This window comes from Pleurodeles waltl, chromosome 4_2, assembly GCF_031143425.1.
Source record: "Pleurodeles waltl isolate 20211129_DDA chromosome 4_2, aPleWal1.hap1.20221129, whole genome shotgun sequence".
Classification (NCBI taxonomy): domain Eukaryota; kingdom Metazoa; phylum Chordata; class Amphibia; order Caudata; family Salamandridae; genus Pleurodeles; species Pleurodeles waltl.
The window spans coordinates 579,816,422-579,835,611 of record NC_090443.1 but is presented as its reverse complement, the minus strand read 5'-3'; positions in this window follow the sequence as shown (position 1 = coordinate 579,835,611).

The following is a 19,190-nucleotide window of genomic DNA, read 5'->3' as shown; positions in this document are numbered from 1 at the left end:
TTGTGGCTCCTCTCAGATGCCAGAACTTTCTGCCACAGAAATGTGAGGAACATGTGTTTTTTTAGCCAAATTTTGAGGTTTGCAAAGGATTCTGGGTAACAGAACCTGGTCCGAGCCCCGCAAGTCACCCCATCTTGGATTCACCTAGGTCTCTAGTTTTCAGAAATGCACAGGTTTGGTAGGTTTTCCTAGGTGCCGGCTGAGCTACAGGCCAAAATCTACAGGTAGGCACTTCGCAAAAAACACCTCTGTTTTCTTTTAAAAAAATGGGATGTGTCCATGTTGCGTTTTGGGGCGTTTCCTGTCGCGGGCGCTAGGCCTACCCACACAAGTGAGGTATCATTTTTATCGGGAGACTTGGGGGAACGCTGGGTGGAAGGAAATTTGTGGCTCCTCTCAGATTCCAGAACTTTCTGCCACAGAAATGTGAGGAACATGTGTTTTTTTAGCCAAATTTTGAGGTTTGCAAAGGATTCTGGGTAACAGAACCTGGTCCGAGCCCCACAAGTCACCCCATCTTGGATTCCCCTAGGTCTCTAGTTTTCAGAAATGCACAGGTTTGGTAGGTTTCCCTAGGTGCCGGCTGAGCTAGAGGCCAAAATCTACAGGTAGGCACTTCGCAAAAAACTCCTCTGTTTTCTTCCAAAATTTTGGATGTGTCCACGTTGCGCTTTGGGGTGTTTCCTGTCGCGGGCGCTAGGCCTACCCACGCAAGTGAGGTATCATTTTTATCGGGAGACTTGGGGGAATGCTGGGTGGAAGGAAATTTGTGGCTCCTCTCAGATTCCAGAACTTTCTGCCACAGAAATGTGAGGAACATGTGTTTTTTTAGCCAAATTTTGAGGTTTGCAAAGGATTCTGGGTAACAGAACCTGGTCCGAGCCCCGCAAGTCACCCCATCTTGGATTCCCCTAGGTCTCTAGTTTTCAGAAATGCACAGGTTTGGTAGGTTTCCCTAGGTGCCGGCTGAGCTACAGGCCAAAATCTACAGGTAGGCACTTCGCAAAAAACACCTCTGTTTTCTTCCAAAATTTTGGATGTGTCCACGTTGCGCTTTGGGGTGTTTCCTGTCGCGGGCGCTAGGCCTACCCCGCAAGTGAGGTATCATTTTTATCGGGAGACTTGGGAGAACGCTGGGTGGAAGGAAATTTGTGGCTCCTCTCAGATTCCAGAACTTTCTGCCACAGAAATGTGAGGAACATGTGTTTTTTTAGCCAGATTTTGAGGTTTGCAAAGGATTCTGGGTAACAGAACCTGGTCCGAGCCCCACAAGTCACACAATCTTGGATTCCCCTAGGTCTCTAGTTTTCAGAAATGCACAGGTTTGGTATGTTTCCCTAGGTGCAGGCTGAGCTAGAGGCCAAAATCTACAGGTAGGCACTTCGCAAAAAACACCTCTGTTTTCTTTTTAAAAAATGGGATGTGTCCACGTTGCGTTTTGGGGCGTTTCCTGTCGCGGGCGCTAGGCCTACCCACACAAGTGAGGTATCATTTTTATCGGGAGACTTGGGGGAACGCTGGGTGGAAGGACATTTGTGGCTCCTCTCAGATTCCAGAACTTTCTGCCACAGAAATGTGAGGAACATGTGTTTTTTTTAGCCAAATTTTGAGGTTTGCAAAGGATTCTGGGTAACAGAACCTGGTCCGAGCCCCACAAGTCACCCCATCTTGGATTCCCCTAGGTCTCTAGTTTTCAGAAATGCACAGGTTTGGTAGGTTTCCCTAGGTGCCGGCTGAGCTAGAGGCCAAAATCTACAGGTAGGCACTTCGCAAAAAACACCTCTGTTTTCTTCCAAAATTTTGGATGTGTCCACGTTGCGCTTTGGGGTGTTTCCTGTCGCGGGCGCTAGGCCTACCCACGCAAGTGAGGTATCATTTTTATCGGGAGACTTGGGGGAATGCTGGGTGGAAGGAAATTTGTGGCTCCTCTCAGATTCCAGAACTTTCTGCCACAGAAATGTGAGGAACATGTGTTTTTTTAGCCAAATTTTGAGGTTTGCAAAGGATTCTGGGTAACAGAACCTGGTCCGAGCCCCGCAAGTCACCCCATCTTGGATTCCCCTAGGTCTCTAGTTTTCAGAAATGCACAGGTTTGGTAGGTTTCCCTAGGTGCCGGCTGAGCTACAGGCCAAAATCTACAGGTAGGCACTTCGCAAAAAACACCTCTGTTTTCTTCCAAAATTTTGGATGTGTCCACGTTGCGCTTTGGGGTGTTTCCTGTCGCGGGCGCTAGGCCTACCCACGCAAGTGAGGTATCATTTTTATCGGGAGACTTGGGGGAACGCTGGGTGGAAGGACATTTGTGGCTCCTCTCAGATTCCAGAACTTTCTGCCACAGAAATGTGAGGAACATGTGTTTTTTTAGCCAAATTTTGAGGTTTGCAAAGGATTCTGGGTAACAGAACCTGGTCCGAGCCCCGCAAGTCACCCCATCTTGGATTCCCCTAGTTCTCTAGTTTTCAGAAATGCACAGGTTTGGTAGGTTTCCCTAGTTGCCGGCTGAGCTACAGGCCAAAATCTACAGGTAGGCACTTCGCAAAAAAAACCTCTGTTTTCTTCCAAAATTTTGGATGTGTCCACATTGCGCTTTGGGGTGTTTCCTGTCGCGGGCACTAGGCCTACCCACGCAAGTGAGGTATCATTTTTATCGGGAGACTTGGGGGAACGCTGGGTGGAAGGAAATTTGTGGCTCCTCTCAGATGCCAGAACTTTCTGCCACAGAAATGTGAGGAACATGTGTTTTTTTAGCCAAATTTTGAGGTTTGCAAAGGATTCTGGGTAACAGAACCTGGTCCGAGCCCCGCAAGTCACCCCATCTTGGATTCACCTAGGTCTCTAGTTTTCAGAAATGCACAGGTTTGGTAGGTTTTCCTAGGTGCCGGCTGAGCTACAGGCCAAAATCTACAGGTAGGCACTTCGCAAAAAACACCTCTGTTTTCTTTTAAAAAAATGGGATGTGTCCATGTTGCGTTTTGGGGCGTTTCCTGTCGCGGGCGCTAGGCCTACCCACACAAGTGAGGTATCATTTTTATCGGGAGACTTGGGGGAACGCTGGGTGGAAGGAAATTTGTGGCTCCTCTCAGATTCCAGAACTTTCTGCCACAGAAATGTGAGGAACATGTGTTTTTTTAGCCAAATTTTGAGGTTTGCAAAGGATTCTGGGTAACAGAACCTGGTCCGAGCCCCACAAGTCACCCCATCTTGGATTCCCCTAGGTCTCTAGTTTTCAGAAATGCACAGGTTTGGTAGGTTTCCCTAGGTGCCGGCTGAGCTAGAGGCCAAAATCTACAGGTAGGCACTTCGCAAAAAACTCCTCTGTTTTCTTCCAAAATTTTGGATGTGTCCACGTTGCGCTTTGGGGTGTTTCCTGTCGCGGGCGCTAGGCCTACCCACGCAAGTGAGGTATCATTTTTATCGGGAGACTTGGGGGAATGCTGGGTGGAAGGAAATTTGTGGCTCCTCTCAGATTCCAGAACTTTCTGCCACAGAAATGTGAGGAACATGTGTTTTTTTAGCCAAATTTTGAGGTTTGCAAAGGATTCTGGGTAACAGAACCTGGTCCGAGCCCCGCAAGTCACCCCATCTTGGATTCCCCTAGGTCTCTAGTTTTCAGAAATGCACAGGTTTGGTAGGTTTCCCTAGGTGCCGGCTGAGCTACAGGCCAAAATCTACAGGTAGGCACTTCGCAAAAAACACCTCTGTTTTCTTCCAAAATTTTGGATGTGTCCACGTTGCGCTTTGGGGTGTTTCCTGTCGCGGGCGCTAGGCCTACCCCGCAAGTGAGGTATCATTTTTATCGGGAGACTTGGGAGAACGCTGGGTGGAAGGAAATTTGTGGCTCCTCTCAGATTCCAGAACTTTCTGCCACAGAAATGTGAGGAACATGTGTTTTTTTAGCCAGATTTTGAGGTTTGCAAAGGATTCTGGGTAACAGAACCTGGTCCGAGCCCCACAAGTCACACAATCTTGGATTCCCCTAGGTCTCTAGTTTTCAGAAATGCACAGGTTTGGTATGTTTCCCTAGGTGCAGGCTGAGCTAGAGGCCAAAATCTACAGGTAGGCACTTCGCAAAAAACACCTCTGTTTTCTTTTTAAAAAATGGGATGTGTCCACGTTGCGTTTTGGGGCGTTTCCTGTCGCGGGCGCTAGGCCTACCCACACAAGTGAGGTATCATTTTTATCGGGAGACTTGGGGGAACGCTGGGTGGAAGGACATTTGTGGCTCCTCTCAGATTCCAGAACTTTCTGCCACAGAAATGTGAGGAACATGTGTTTTTTTTAGCCAAATTTTGAGGTTTGCAAAGGATTCTGGGTAACAGAACCTGGTCCGAGCCCCACAAGTCACCCCATCTTGGATTCCCCTAGGTCTCTAGTTTTCAGAAATGCACAGGTTTGGTAGGTTTCCCTAGGTGCCGGCTGAGCTAGAGGCCAAAATCTACAGGTAGGCACTTCGCAAAAAACACCTCTGTTTTCTTCCAAAATTTTGGATGTGTCCACGTTGCGCTTTGGGGTGTTTCCTGTCGCGGGCGCTAGGCCTACCCACGCAAGTGAGGTATCATTTTTATCGGGAGACTTGGGGGAATGCTGGGTGGAAGGAAATTTGTGGCTCCTCTCAGATTCCAGAACTTTCTGCCACAGAAATGTGAGGAACATGTGTTTTTTTAGCCAAATTTTGAGGTTTGCAAAGGATTCTGGGTAACAGAACCTGGTCCGAGCCCCGCAAGTCACCCCATCTTGGATTCCCCTAGGTCTCTAGTTTTCAGAAATGCACAGGTTTGGTAGGTTTCCCTAGGTGCCGGCTGAGCTACAGGCCAAAATCTACAGGTAGGCACTTCGCAAAAAACACCTCTGTTTTCTTCCAAAATTTTGGATGTGTCCACGTTGCGCTTTGGGGTGTTTCCTGTCGCGGGCGCTAGGCCTACCCACGCAAGTGAGGTATCATTTTTATCGGGAGACTTGGGGGAACGCTGGGTGGAAGGACATTTGTGGCTCCTCTCAGATTCCAGAACTTTCTGCCACAGAAATGTGAGGAACATGTGTTTTTTTAGCCAAATTTTGAGGTTTGCAAAGGATTCTGGGTAACAGAACCTGGTCCGAGCCCCGCAAGTCACCCCATCTTGGATTCCCCTAGGTCTCTAGTTTTCAGAAATGCACAGGTTTGGTAGGTTTCCCTAGGTGCCGGCTGAGCTACAGGCCAAAATCTACAGGTAGGCACTTCGCAAAAAACACCTCTGTTTTCTTCCAAAATTTTGGATGTGTCCACGTTGCGCTTTGGGGTGTTTCCTGTCGCGGGCGCTAGGCCTACCCACGCAAGTGAGGTATCATTTTTATCGGGAGACTTGGGGGAACGCTGGGTGGAAGGAAATTTGTGGCTCCTCTCAGATTCCAGAACTTTCTGCCACAGAAATGTGAGGAACATGTGTTTTTTTAGCCAGATTTTGAGGTTTGCAAAGGATTCTGGGTAACAGAACCTGGTCCGAGCCCCACAAGTCACCCCATCTTGGATTCCCCTAGGTCTCTAGTTTTCAGAAATGCACAGGTTTGGTATGTTTCCCTAGGTGCCGGCTGAGCTAGAGGCCAAAATCTACAGGTAGGCACTTCGCAAAAAACACCTCTGTTTTCTTCAAAAATTTTGGATGTGTCCACGTAGCGCTTTGGGGTGTTTCCTGTCGCGGGCGCTAGGCCTAACCACGCAAGTGAGGTATCATTTTTATCGGGAGACTTGGGTGAACGCTGGGTGGAAGGAAATTTGTGGCTCCTCTCAGATGCCAGAACTTTCTGCCACAGAAATGTGAGGAGCATGTGTTTTTTTAGCCAAATTTTGAGGTTTGCAAAGGATTCTGGGTAACAGAACCTGGTCCGAGCCCCGCAAGTCACCCCTCCTTGGATTCCCCTAGGTCTCTAGTTTTCAGAAATGCACAGGTTTGGTAGGTTTCCCTAGGTGCCGGCTGAGCTAGAGGCCAAAATCTACAGGTAGGCACTTCGCAAAAAACACCTCTGTTTTCTTCCAAAATTTTGGATGTGTCCACGTTGCGCTTTGGGGTGTTTCCTGTCGCGGGCGCTAGGCCTACCCACGCAAGTGAGGTATCATTTTTATCGGGAGACTTGGGGGAATGCTGGGTGGAAGGAAATTTGTGGCTCCTCTCAGATTCCAGAACTTTCTGCCACAGAAATGTGAGGAACATGTGTTTTTTTTGCCAAATTGTGAGGTTTGCAAAGGATTCTGGGTAACAGAACCTGGTCCGAGCCCCGCAAGTCACCCCTCCTTGGATTCCCCTAGGTCTCTAGTTTTCAGAAATGCACAGGTTTAGTAGGTTTCCCTAGGTGCCGGCTGAGCTAGAGGCCAAAATCTACAGGTAGGCACTTCGCAAAAAACACCTCTGTTTTCTTCCAAAATTTGGGATGTGTCCACGTTGCGCTTTGGGGTGTTTCCTGTCGCGGGCGCTAGGCCTACCCACGCAAGTGAGGTATCATTTTTATCGGGAGACTTGGGGGAATGCTGGGTGGAAGGAAATTTGTGGCTCCTCTCAGATTCCAGAACTTTCTGCCACAGAAATGTGAGGAACATGTGTTTTTTTAGCCAAATTTTGAGGTTTGCAAAGGATTCTGGGTAACAGAACCTGGTCCGAGCCCCGCAAGTCACCCCATCTTGGATTCCCCTAGGTCTCTAGTTTTCAGAAATGCACAGGTTTGGTAGGTTTCCCTAGGTGCCGGCTGAGCTAGAGGCCAAAATCTACAGGTAGGCACTTCGCAAAAAACACCTCTGTTTTCTTCCAAAATTTTGGATGTGTCCACGTTGCGCTTTGGGGTGTTTCCTGTCGCGGGCGCTAGGCCTAACCACGCAAGTGAGGTATCATTTTTATCGGGAGACTTGGGGGAACGCTGGGTGGAAGGAAATTTGTGGCTCCTCTCAGATTCCAGAACTTTCTGCCACAGAAATGTGAGGAACATGTGTTTTTTTAGCCAAATTTTGAGGTTTGCAAAGGATTCTGGGTAACAGAACCTGGTCCGAGCCCCACAAGTCACCCCATCTTGGATTCCCCTAGGTCTCTAGTTTTCAGAAATGCACAGGTTTGGTAGGTTTCCCTAGGTGCCGGCTGAGCTAGAGGCCAAAATCTACAGGTAGGCACTTCGCAAAAAACACCTCTGTTTTCTTCCAAAATTTTGGATGTGTCCACGTTGCGCTTTGGGGTGTTTCCTGTCGCGGGCGCTAGGCCTACCCACGCAAGTGAGGTATCATTTTCATCGGGAGACTTGGGGGAACGCTGGGTGGAAGGAAATTTGTGGCTCCTCTCAGATTCCAGAACTTTCTGCGACAGAAATGTGAGGAACATGTGTTTTTTTAGCCAGATTTTGAGGTTTGCAAAGGATTCTGGGTAACAGAACCTGGTCCGAGCCCCACAAGTCACCCCATCTTGGATTCCCCTAGGTCTCTAGTTTTCAGAAATGCACAGGTTTGGTATGTTTCCCTAGGTGCCGGCTGAGCTAGAGGCCAAAATCTACAGGTAGGCACTTCGCAAAAAACACCTCTGTTTTCTTCCAAAATTTTGGATGTGTCCACGTTGTGCTTTGGGGTGTTTCCTGTCGCGGGCGCTAGGCCTAACCACGCAAGTGAGGTATCATTTTTATCGGGAGACTTGGGGGAACGCTGGGTGGAAGGAAATTTGTGGCTCCTCTCAGATGCCAGAACTTTCTGCCACAGAAATGTGAGGAACATGTGTTTTTTTTTTGCCAAATTTTGAGGTTTGCAAAGGATTCTGGGTAACAGAACCTGGTCCGAGCCCCGCAAGTCACCCCTCCTTGGATTCCCCTAGGTCTCTAATTTTCAGAAATGCACAGGTTTGGTAGGTTTCCCTAGGTGCCGGCTGAGCTAGAGGCCAAAATCTACAGGTAGGCACTTCGCAAAAAACACCTCTGTTTTCTTCCCAAATTTTGGATGTGTCCACTTTGCGCTTTGGGGTGTTTCCTGTCGCGGGCGCTAGGCCTACCCACGCAAGTGAGTATCATTTTTATCGGGAGACTTGGGGGAACGCTGGGTGGAAGGAAATTTGTGGCTCCTCTCAGATTCCAGAACTTTCTGCCACAGAAATGTGAGGAACATGTGTTTTTTTAGCCAAATTCTGAGGTTTGCAAAGGATTCTGGGTAACAGAACCTGGTCCGAGCCCCGCAAGTCACCCCATCTTGGATTCCCCTAGGTCTCTAGTTTTCAGAAATGAACAGGTTTGGTAGGTGTCCCTAGGTGCCGGCTGAGCTAGAGGCCAAAATCTACAGGTAGGCACTTCGCAAAAAACACCTCTGTTTTCTTCCAAAATTTTGGATGCGTCCACGTTGCGCTTTGGGGTGTTTCCTGTCGCGGGCGCTAGGCCTACCCACGCAAGTGAGGTATCATTTTTATCGGGAGACTTGGGGGAACGCTGGGTGGAAGGAAATTTGTGGCTCCTCTCAGATTCCAGAACTTTCTGCCACAGAAATGTGAGGAACATGTGTTTTTTTAGCCAAATTTTGAGGTTTGCAAAGGATTCTGGGTAACAGAACCTGGTCCGAGCCCCGCAAGTCACCCCATCTTGGATTCCCCTAGGTCTCTAGTTTTCAGAAATGCACAGGTTTGGTAGGTTTCCCTAGGTGCCGGCTGAGCTAGAGGCCAAAATCTACAGGTAGGCACTTCGCAAAAAACACCTCTGTTTTCTTCCAAAATTTTGGATGTGTCCACGTTGCGCTTTGGGGTGTTTCCTGTCGCGGGCGCTAGGCCTAACCACGCAAGTGAGGTATCATTTTTATCGGGAGACTTCGGGGAACGCTGGGTGGAAGGAAATTTGTGGCTCCTCTCAGATGCCAGAACTTTCTGCCACAGAAATGTGAGGAGCATGTGTTTTTTTAGCCAAATTTTGAGGTTTGCAAAGGATTCTGGGTAACAGAACCTGGTCCGAGCCCCGCAAGTCACCCCATCTTCGATTCCCCTAGGTCTCTAGTTTTCAGAAATGCACAGGTTTGGTAGGTTTCCCTAGGTGCCGGCTGAGCTAGAGGCCAAAATCTACAGGTAGGCACTTCGCAAAAAACACCTCTGTTTTCTTCCAAAATTTTGGATGTGTCCACGTTGCGCTTTGAGGTGTTTCCTGTCGCGGGCGCTAGGCCTACCCACGCAAGTGAGGTATCATTTTTATCGGGAGACTTGGGGGAACGCTGGGTGGAAGGAAATTTGTGGCTCCTCTCAGATTCCAGAACTTTCTGCCACAGAAATGTGAGGAACATGTGTTTTTTTAGCCAAATTTTGAGGTTTGCAAAGGATTCTGGGTAACAGAACCTGGTCCGAGCCCCGCAAGTCACCCCATCTTGGATTCACCTATGTCTCTAGTTTCAGAAATGCACAGGTTTGGTAGGTTTTCCTAGGTGCCGGCTGAGCTAGAGGCCAAAATCTACAGGTAGGCACTTCGCAAAAAACACCTCTGTTTTCTTTAAAAAAAATGGGATGTGTCCACGTTGCGTTTTGGGGCGTTTCCTGTTGCGGGCGCTAGGCCTACCCACACAAGTGAGGTATCATTTTTATCGGGAGACTTGGGGGAACGCTGGGTGGAAGGAAATTTGTGGCTCCTCTCAGATTCCAGAACTTTCTGCCACAGAAATGTGAGGAACATGTGTTTTTTTAGCCAAATTTTGAGGTTTGCAAAGGATTCTGGGTAACAAAACCTGGTCCGAGCCCCACAAGTCACCCCATCTTGGATTCCCATAGGTCTCTAGTTTTCAGAAATGCACAGGTTTGGTAGGTTTCCCTAGGTGCCGGCTGAGCTAGAGGCCAAAATCTACAGGTAGGCACTTCGCAGAAAACACCTCTGTTTTCTTCCAAAATTTTGGATGCGTCCACGTTGCGCTTTGGGGTGTTTCCTGTCGCGGGCGCTAGGCCTACCCACGCAAGTGAGGTATCATTTTTATCGGGAGACTTGGGGGAACGCTGGGTGGAAGGAAATTTGTGGCTCCTCTCAGATTCCAGAACTTTCTGCCACAGAAATGTGAGGAACATGTGTTTTTTTAGCCAAATTTTGAGGTTTGCAAAGGATTCTGGGTAACAGAACCTGGTCCGAGCCCCGCAAGTCACCCCATCTTGGATTCACCTAGGTCTCTAGTTTCAGAAATGCACAGGTTTGGTAGGTTTTCCTAGGTGCCGGCTGAGCTAGAGGCCAAAATCTACAGGTAGGCACTTCGCAAAAAACACCTCTGTTTTCTTTAAAAAAAATGGGATGTGTCCACGTTGCGTTTTGGGGCGTTTCCTGTCGCGGGCGCTAGGCCTACCCACACAAGTGAGGTATCATTTTTATCGGGAGACTTGGGGGAACGCTGGGTGGAAGGAAATTTGTGGCTCCTCTCAGATTCCAGAACTTTCTGCCACAGAAATGTGAGGAACATGTGTTTTTTTAGCCAAATTTTGAGGTTTGCAAAGGATTCTGGGTAACAAAACCTGGTCCGAGCCCCACAAGTCACCCCATCTTGGATTCCCATAGGTCTCTAGTTTTCAGAAATGCACAGGTTTGGTAGGTTTCCCTAGGTGCCGGCTGAGCTAGAGGCCAAAATCTACAGGTAGGCACTTCGCAGAAAACACCTCTGTTTTCTTCCAAAATTTTGGATGCGTCCACGTTGCGCTTTGGGGTGTTTCCTGTCGCGGGCGCTAGGCCTACCCACGCAAGTGAGGTATCATTTTTATCGGGAGACTTGGGGGAACGCTGGGTGGAAGGAAATTTGTGGCTCCTCTCAGATTCCAGAACTTTCTGCCACAGAAATGTGAGGAACATGTGTTTTTTTAGCCAAATTTTGAGGTTTGCAAAGGATTCTGGGTAACAGAACCTGGTCCGAGCCCCGCAAGTCACCCCATCTTGGATTCCCCTAGGTCTCTAGTTTTCGGAAATGAACAGGTTTGGTAGGTGTCCCTAGGTGCCGGCTGAGCTAGAGGCCAAAATCTACAGGTAGGCACTTCGCAAAAAACACCTCTGTTTTCTTCCAAAAGTTTGGATATGTCCACGTTGCGCTTTGGGGTGTTTCCTGTCGCGGGCGCTAGGCCTACCCATGCAAGTGAGGTATCATTTTTATCGGGAGACTTGGGGCAACACTGGGTGGAAGGAAATTTGTGGCTCCTCTCAGATTCCAGAACTTTCTGCCACAGAAATGTGAGGAACATGTGTTTTTTTAGCCAAATTTTGAGGTTTGCAAAGGATTCTGGGTAACAGAACCTGGTCCGAGCCCCGCAAGTCACCCCATCTTGGATTCCCCTAGGTCTCTAGTTTTCAGAAATGCACAGGTTTGGTAGGGTTCCCTAGGTGCCGGCTGAGCTACTGGCCAAAATCTACAGGTAGGCACTTCGCAAAAAACACCTCTGTTTTCTTTCAAAAAAATGGGATGTGTCCACGTTGCGTTTTGGGGCATTTCCTGTCGCGGGCGCTAGGCCTACCCACACAAGTGAGGTATAATTTTTATCGGGAGACTTGGGGGAACATAGATTAGCAAAACAAGTGCTATTGCCCCTTGTCTTTCTCTACATTTTTTCCTTCCAAATATAGGAGAGTGTGTAAAAAAGACATCTATTTGAGAAATTCCCTATAATTCACATGCTAGTATGGTCACCCCGGAATTCAGAGATGTGCAAATAACCACTGCTCCTCAGCACCTTATCTTGTGCCCTTTTTGGAAATGCAAAGGTTTTCTTGATAGCAATTTTTTACTCTTTATATTTCAGCAAATGAATTGCTGTATACCCGGTATAGAATGAAAACGCACTGCAGGGTGCAGCTCATTTATTGGCTCTGGGTTCCTCGGGTTCTTGATGAACCTACAAGCCCTATATATCCCCGCAACCAGAGGAGTCCAGCAGACGTAACGGTATATTGCTTTCCATAATCTTACATTGCAGGGAAAAATTACAGAGTAAAACGTCGAGAAAAATTGATGGTTTTTTCACCTCAATTTCAATATTTTTCTTTTTCAGCTGTTATTTTCTGTAGGAAACCCTTGTAGGATCTACAGAAATGACCCCTTGCTGAATTCAGAATTTTGTCTACTTTTCAGAAATGGTTAGGTTTCTGGGATCCAGCATTGGTTTCATGCCCATTCCTGTCACTGACTGGAAGGAGGCTGAAAGCACAAAAAATTGCAAAAATGGTGTATGCCCCAGTAAAATGCCAAAATTGTGTTGAAAAATTGGGTTTTCTGATTCAAGTCTGCCTGTTCCTGAAAGCTAGGAAGCTGCTGAGTTTAGCACTGCAAACCCTTTGTTGATGCCATTTTCAGGGGGAAATCCACAAGCCTTCTTCTGCAGCCACTTTTTCAATTTGTTTTGAAAAAAACAAAATTTGCATTGTATTTTGGCCAACTTCTTGGCCTCCTTCAAGGGAACCCACAAAGTCTGGGTACCTCTAGAATCCCTAGGATGTTGGAAAAAAGGACGCAAATTTGGCTTGGTTAGCTTATGTGGACAAAAAGTTATGAGGGCCTAAGCGCGAACTGCCCCAAATAGGCAAAAAAAGGCCTGGCACAGGAGGGGGAAAAGGCCTGGCAGCGAAGGGGTTAACGTAAAGAAATAATAAACACATTTGAAAAATACTTGAGTGACCACAAATAATCAGGAAGTGTACTTATTAACAGCTTAATAATGTAAAATGTTGAACTCATGTTTGGACTTATGTAGTAGTATGTCATATTAATGGTTGTGTATTTTGCATTTGCTTTATTAATCGTAGGACTTACTTTAACAAGGTCTTGGGCCTAGTTGCATGGCCTCATGTCAAGCTGCATTGCTTAGACTATTTATAAAATGACTGCTTAATAAACTTAAATTGTGATTTTCCACTGCATTGACCAAATGCTAGTAGCTGACATTTTTTCCATATGAACTGCTTGCTAGAATATGCTGTACTAGCTAGGGATAAATTCTATAACTTAGTGAGTGTAAAGACGACATTCCCAGGAGCAGACAACGGATGCACTGACTGGAGTATAAGCTGATACAAATTTGTTACCTGACAAGTCCAACAAAGGGAACAGGAGAAAAGGAACCAATCATCAACATGTGAACAGCGGACTAGTAAATTCTTAGATTTGGGGTTTTATTTCCATCGGACTAAACGTAAACGTATGATTCTTTGAACCATAGCAATTTGGGAAATAGTTTTAGGAAATCTAACTTAGCCAGACTGCACCGAGAGGAGATGCTCCATTCTCCCCATTCCTTTCAGTGTTTAGATGTTACTCTCTCTGAACTGCATGAAGAGACTTTGCTTTCTTGAACTTTACTGCTGAATTCCGATGTCTTGCTGACCGAACTGATGTCCTATTGACGAAGACTGTCACAGTTTGCTGAACCATTTTGTCCCTAGGCACCAACTGCTAATTGTGATAGAGCCGTAGCTAGATTTTTTCTAAATTTGTGGTGACTAGATTGCGTTGCATAAAGTCCAAACATACTATTCTAATCTGAAGGTTAGTTAGGGTGCTCACTGATGAAGCTCGCTACATGTAATAACAGTTGATGTATTTTCTTTGCTGAATCTAAATGCATGCCATTTCTCTTGCACAGTTATTCTTGCTATTGATTTGTACTGTAATCTTAGAATGCGTTGTGGTCCAATCCTTGATTAAATTGCGATTCTTTAGGAGATTTGGGCAGCCAGTATTGTTTCTGTATGCTTATCATTTGATTTTGAGACTAAGTTAAGTGATATTAACATTGTTAATATAGGAAAATAAACATTCTAACTTTTACAATAAAGGTGTGGTTATTCATGATCAAAAGGTCATGGTGTGTGGAAATTACTGACTCTTCCGATTATTGATGCTATTGATTGTCATTGTTATTGATTTGAATTGGTACGGCGCCTCATGGTAGAAACTACTCTAAGCACAGTCAAAAGGTCCAATGACCTATAAACGCGTCCCCTTATAAACTAATGTCAATTAACCAAATAAGCTTTGACGTGCTTACAGAAATGGTAGCAGAGTATGATGGTTAGTCTTCTTAAGATCCGATCATAGAGGCACGACACAAGTGGCCCATAAAAGAGAACATTTCCAGAAAAGTTTGGATTTGTCAGATTCAATGATAGAAAGTGGAGCGAAAATGTACCCCTAAGTATTTAGAATGACTTTCCCAGAACCTTGGAGCTTGCCAATGGTTGTTTGAGGATGTTTCTGGCATTCTAGTGACAGTGTGAATGAAGTAGGTTTTGGGCTTGCATAGCTTATGCAAATTGCAGGTGAATTGTGATGTTTGTGAGGGTTTAGGTACTTTGTGTACTCCAAATGAAGTTGTAGAAGGAGTGTACATACTCTGAAGTGTGAGAGTAGGGAAGTCGTCGAACTTCACATGTGTGTGGTGTTTTGTGCTAAAGAATTGTCCACATGCTTGTTGGTATACGGGCCCTGTGAGTTCTAAGACTCTGGAGTATATTGAAAAGTGTATGAGACACTTGTTTTTTGTTGTAATTTCTCTGGTTTAATAGGTCGATCGGGCGTGGTCGACAAGTTAGAGCGTGAGTCAAATTGTGTGAAATAATTTTTGACTGAGACCTGGCGAGTCCTATGTGCACCAGGACAGATCCACTGGTGAGTTGAAAGCAACATTTGCTAGTCGAATTTTACTTACGAATCAGGGAAACTGAGAAAGAAGGAATATCTGCTAGAGCGAAACGCCTTCAGTGAAAAATCCGTAAAGGTTTCTGAAGCGATTCTGTTACCCTATCGGTAGAAAACGGTCAAATTGGGTTTTGATTTTGTTTAGTGCTCGCAATCATTTTGCATTAGTTTAGTGTGAATATGAGGTTCAGAGGACAAACTGCAAGACTATGTCAGCCGCAGTACGTGTGAGTGTGATGTCATTGGAGCCGTGCTGGGATAGGTCGGTTAGTGAAAAGGATCGCGCACGATTGGCGGATAACCTTGAAGCACAATTGGTTGAGAAGGTTGGTGAAGAGGATTATGGGATTAAAAGTCACTTGATTCGATTTAGAATAAGATAAAGGTCGCAGAAATAAAAATTTTGAAAGCTTTAAATAGGGCCTTAAGGGGAGATATGTACATTACAGCGAGTATAGGAGATATTGCACCACCAGAAGGTACACCAGTTTATATTGTGATCGAAGAAAAGGGTGCTGCGCCGTGTCTTTGGCTAAAACAATGATGCAAAGTAACAGAGAAAGATGGGAGATTAGCGTTTCCTGCCCATGGAACATTTAATTTGAATAGCTTAGAGAATTTGAGGAGGTTGCTATATGACTTGAAACTTCCTCTGAGACCAGCACCATTCAAGGCATTAGCAATTGGGAATTAGTGGCCAGATAGCAACAGAATTTTGAGAGGAGAATGAGAAAGGCAGAAAAGACACTAGCAGAGACTAGATGGGACAGTGATCAGAAATGTTGGAGGACTGTGACTTTACAGGGGATTTAATTGTTTCCTGCGAATACACGGGACAGCGAGGGAGAAGAAAGGGAAGCCACTAGAAAGACAAATAGAAGCACATCCGAGAGTAGGGAGTGGAGATCAAAAGAGTCTAGGAAATCCTTAACATTTGAGGAAGAGTCGGACGACAATGAGTTTATTTTACAATTATTGAGAAATCGTTCCCCACCATAGGCAGTACAAAAGAGCGGTCCGAACTCTAGTATAATTCCTTCTGCACCGACGTTAGTTAAAAGGACGACGAGACCAGTACAGATTAATCCTAGCATGAAACAGAACCCAATGCAGAGCAGTCTCAATCTTCCTACTACACTGACAGCTCAAAATCAGATACCACAGCCAAATGTCTCAAGAATTTACCCTGGTGTACCCATTGTGGAAGCTGCCACAAACCTAATAATACCAACAGGACAGGTTTTCCCAAAACCAACATTGGTTCAGACAGAACCAACTCCACTTTTACTGCCTCAAGTGCAACCACAAGCAATGCCAACGTACACTCCCGTAACAGGGACACAGACAGGCATGCCCGTATTGATGAGTCAGAGTACGAGAATTATGCACCCACAGAACACGAGTGTTAGACCAAGCCTAGATGCTGTATCTCAACCTGTCACCATTGGCCCAATAGTACCTTTGTTTGCACAGGAAAATAACAGTACAAATGGACAGGGAGTCCTGAGTCAGAATTCATTGAGCAGAGGACTCAATGAAAATACTCAAATAGTCTCTCCTGGGGGACTGACCTTTGACGGAACAGGATCACATGTTATGTTATGTTAGTTTATGGAAATTTATAGAGCGCATAGCTACCCTGAGGCCTCCCAGGGCTACATAGAAATCTACCAACAACTAAGCATAGGGGAACAGGTATTAGCAAAGCCATGTTTTTAATAGCCGGTGAAAAGATAATTCGTGTCTGGTTTGCTGAAGGGAAATAGGCAGGGAGTTCCAAAGTTTGGTTCCGGGATAGGCCATAGATCTTCCACCCCATTTAGCCTTTTTTATTTGCAGAATCTCTGCTAATGTTGCTGATGATGACCTAAGAAGTCTGACTGGCTTATGAAAAGTAGCCAGAGTACGCAAGTACAGAGGGCCTTTGACATAAAGAGCTCTATCAATACAACAGAGTGGCTTGAACTTTAATTGTTCCAATGGGACCCAGTGTAGAGCTAAAAGGGCAGGTTTGGCCGAATGATGCCTGGGCAAGTTGAAGAGAAGATGAGCAGCCGTATTCCGAACCACCTGCAATTTATTTTGACATAACCTGGGGACCCTAAAAACAGGGTGTTCCCGTAGTCCAGACGTGAAATGATTAATGCCTGTAAAAAAAGTCTCTTTGCAATGAATGGCAGTACTGTGAAGACTTTCCTAAGGAGATTAAATATCAGGTGGAAGATATTTTCTTTGCCATGGTAAGCCATGGATCTAGCCATACACCCAGGCTCTTAATGTGACTCTTGGGCGGTGAAGATCTCCGAACGAGTACAAAACGGGTCTCACTAGGTTTGGATGGGAGTGATGACCAATAATCAGGACCTCTGTTTTGTCTCCATTCAGCTTGCGTTTACACTCCGACATCCAATTGGAGACTGCCTGTAGGTAGGGGGCAAGCCGAGAATCAAACGAGTTGCCAGATGGAGCAGGATACTACCAGCTGAGTGTCATCTACGTAAGATATCAGCGAGAGGCCAAATGGCTCCACTATCCTCCCAATGGTAGCATAAATGTTGAATAGAGTAGGGCTCAAAGATGAGCCCTGCGGCACTCCCCAGTGGCTCTTGAAACTACTTGAGTAGAATGAGCGACCGAGTACCTGGAAGGATCTTGCATCTAAGAACTCAGTGAACCACTTTAGGGCATGCCCTATACCTCCAGTTTCCATCATTCTGCGGAGTAGGATACTATAGTCCACGGTGTCGAAGGAAGCACTGAGATCAAGGAGCACGATTGCAGAGACCATTCCGTGGTCTAGTCGCTTCATGATTTCTTCCGTAACTCCTATCAAGGCTGACTCTGTGCTATGAGAGAGTCTAAAACCCATTTGGGAAGGATGAAGAATGTGGTTATCTTCCAGAAAGGTGGAAAGATAAGTTTTGTCATGTTTTTTAAGAATCTTAGCAAAGGCTGGCAGCATCGAGATGGGTCTATAGTTATTTAGTACAGATGGATCCAGGTTGGATTTCTTAAGCAGAGGCTTTATGATTGCATGCTTCCACTGAGGAGGGAAGGAGCTGCTGGTCAGTGACAGATTCAACAGATCGGTAAGGATGGGGACTGTTATTGGCGCTCCTTGGAATAAGATTGATGGAGGTGCAGGATCTAAATGAGATCCGGATTTGAGCGTGCCCAGTAATGTTGATGTTGTTTCTAAGGAAAGAGACAGAATCCTTGCTAGGCTCACTGTGTCCCCAATACATTGCACGTTTACCTCCTGGGAGCTATGTGACTGCATTGGCGAAAGCTAAGTAGATGTCTGAGTTTTATTTTTTAAAGAAGGAGCCTAGCTCATTGCAGTGTTTGAAGAAAGCTTCTACGTCTTCAGTTTGAGTGTGTGGGCATATAATTTATTTTAAGATACAGAAGATTTCTTTAGGGGAACTGGCGGTCTGTTCTATTTTGGCCACATAATAGGCACTTTGTGCTGCCTTAATTTCCACATAAACCCATCTGGTGGCTGCCCTATAATCTTCTTTAAGTAGGATGTCATAGGATTTCCTCCATTTCCTTTCCATGCGTCTGCAGTCTCTTGTTAGTAATTGAAGATGAGTGGAGAACCAGGGGAGCCTTTTTTTACGATTACCACCCCGCTTTCATGTGCTCAGAAGTGTGACGTCCTGGCTATTAGTATCCATTTATTGAGTGCTTCTGGAGAGTCAGCCATGTTTCCATTAAGGGCTAGTTTGGAGTTCTCTAAGACGCCAATCGACTCCTCAGCGTTTAGCGAATGTCAACACCTATATGGTTGGGATGTGGTTTGGGAGGGATTGGCTGGTTTTATAGTGGTGAGATTCAAAGAGATTAACATGTGGTCTGACCAGGCTAAGCAGGTGGGGGTTAGGGCAGTTAGGTCAACTATGTTGCTAAAAACAAGGTCAATGGTGTGCCCTTTATTATGGGTGGGCCCTCTGATCAATTGAGTGAGGTGAAATGCCTTCATGTCGGCTAAGAGGCTTTTGGCTGCGGGGTTCTCTGAAATTTCTGCATGAATATTAAAATCCACAAGGATCATAAAATTAGGTCTAGTGCAGATTAAATCGGCAACTTTCTCAGGGAGAGCTTCTAAGAAGTATTGTACTGGCCCAGGGGGAGATATATTAGGGCTCAAGAGAAGGTGTAAAGAGGGTTTAAAAGAATGGAAAAGAACATGCTCTCACAGTCAGGGAGTTGAAGGGGGCTGGAGATAACCCTGACCGTGTCCCTAGAAATGACAGACCTGTTGGACCTTAGTCCGTTCGGAGTTACTCCGAATACTGGAACAGTGTCAAACATCAGTCATAGCCTGAAATTGTTGACAACACAGTTCCAAATCTAGCTGTACAGTCATTGCCAAATACTCAGTCCAACAACATTTTGTTGCAAGGTTTTACTACCCCACAATTGACTGAATGGTTAGACAAGCTGAATTCCCTGCAGAGCGATCCTAGGGGAGAGGAGTACTTGAACTATATGAGACTAGGGATGTAAGCGGGCGAGCTCTTTGAAGGAACTATGGGTGTGAACAGACTTGAATCTTATACCGAAGAAGAATTTA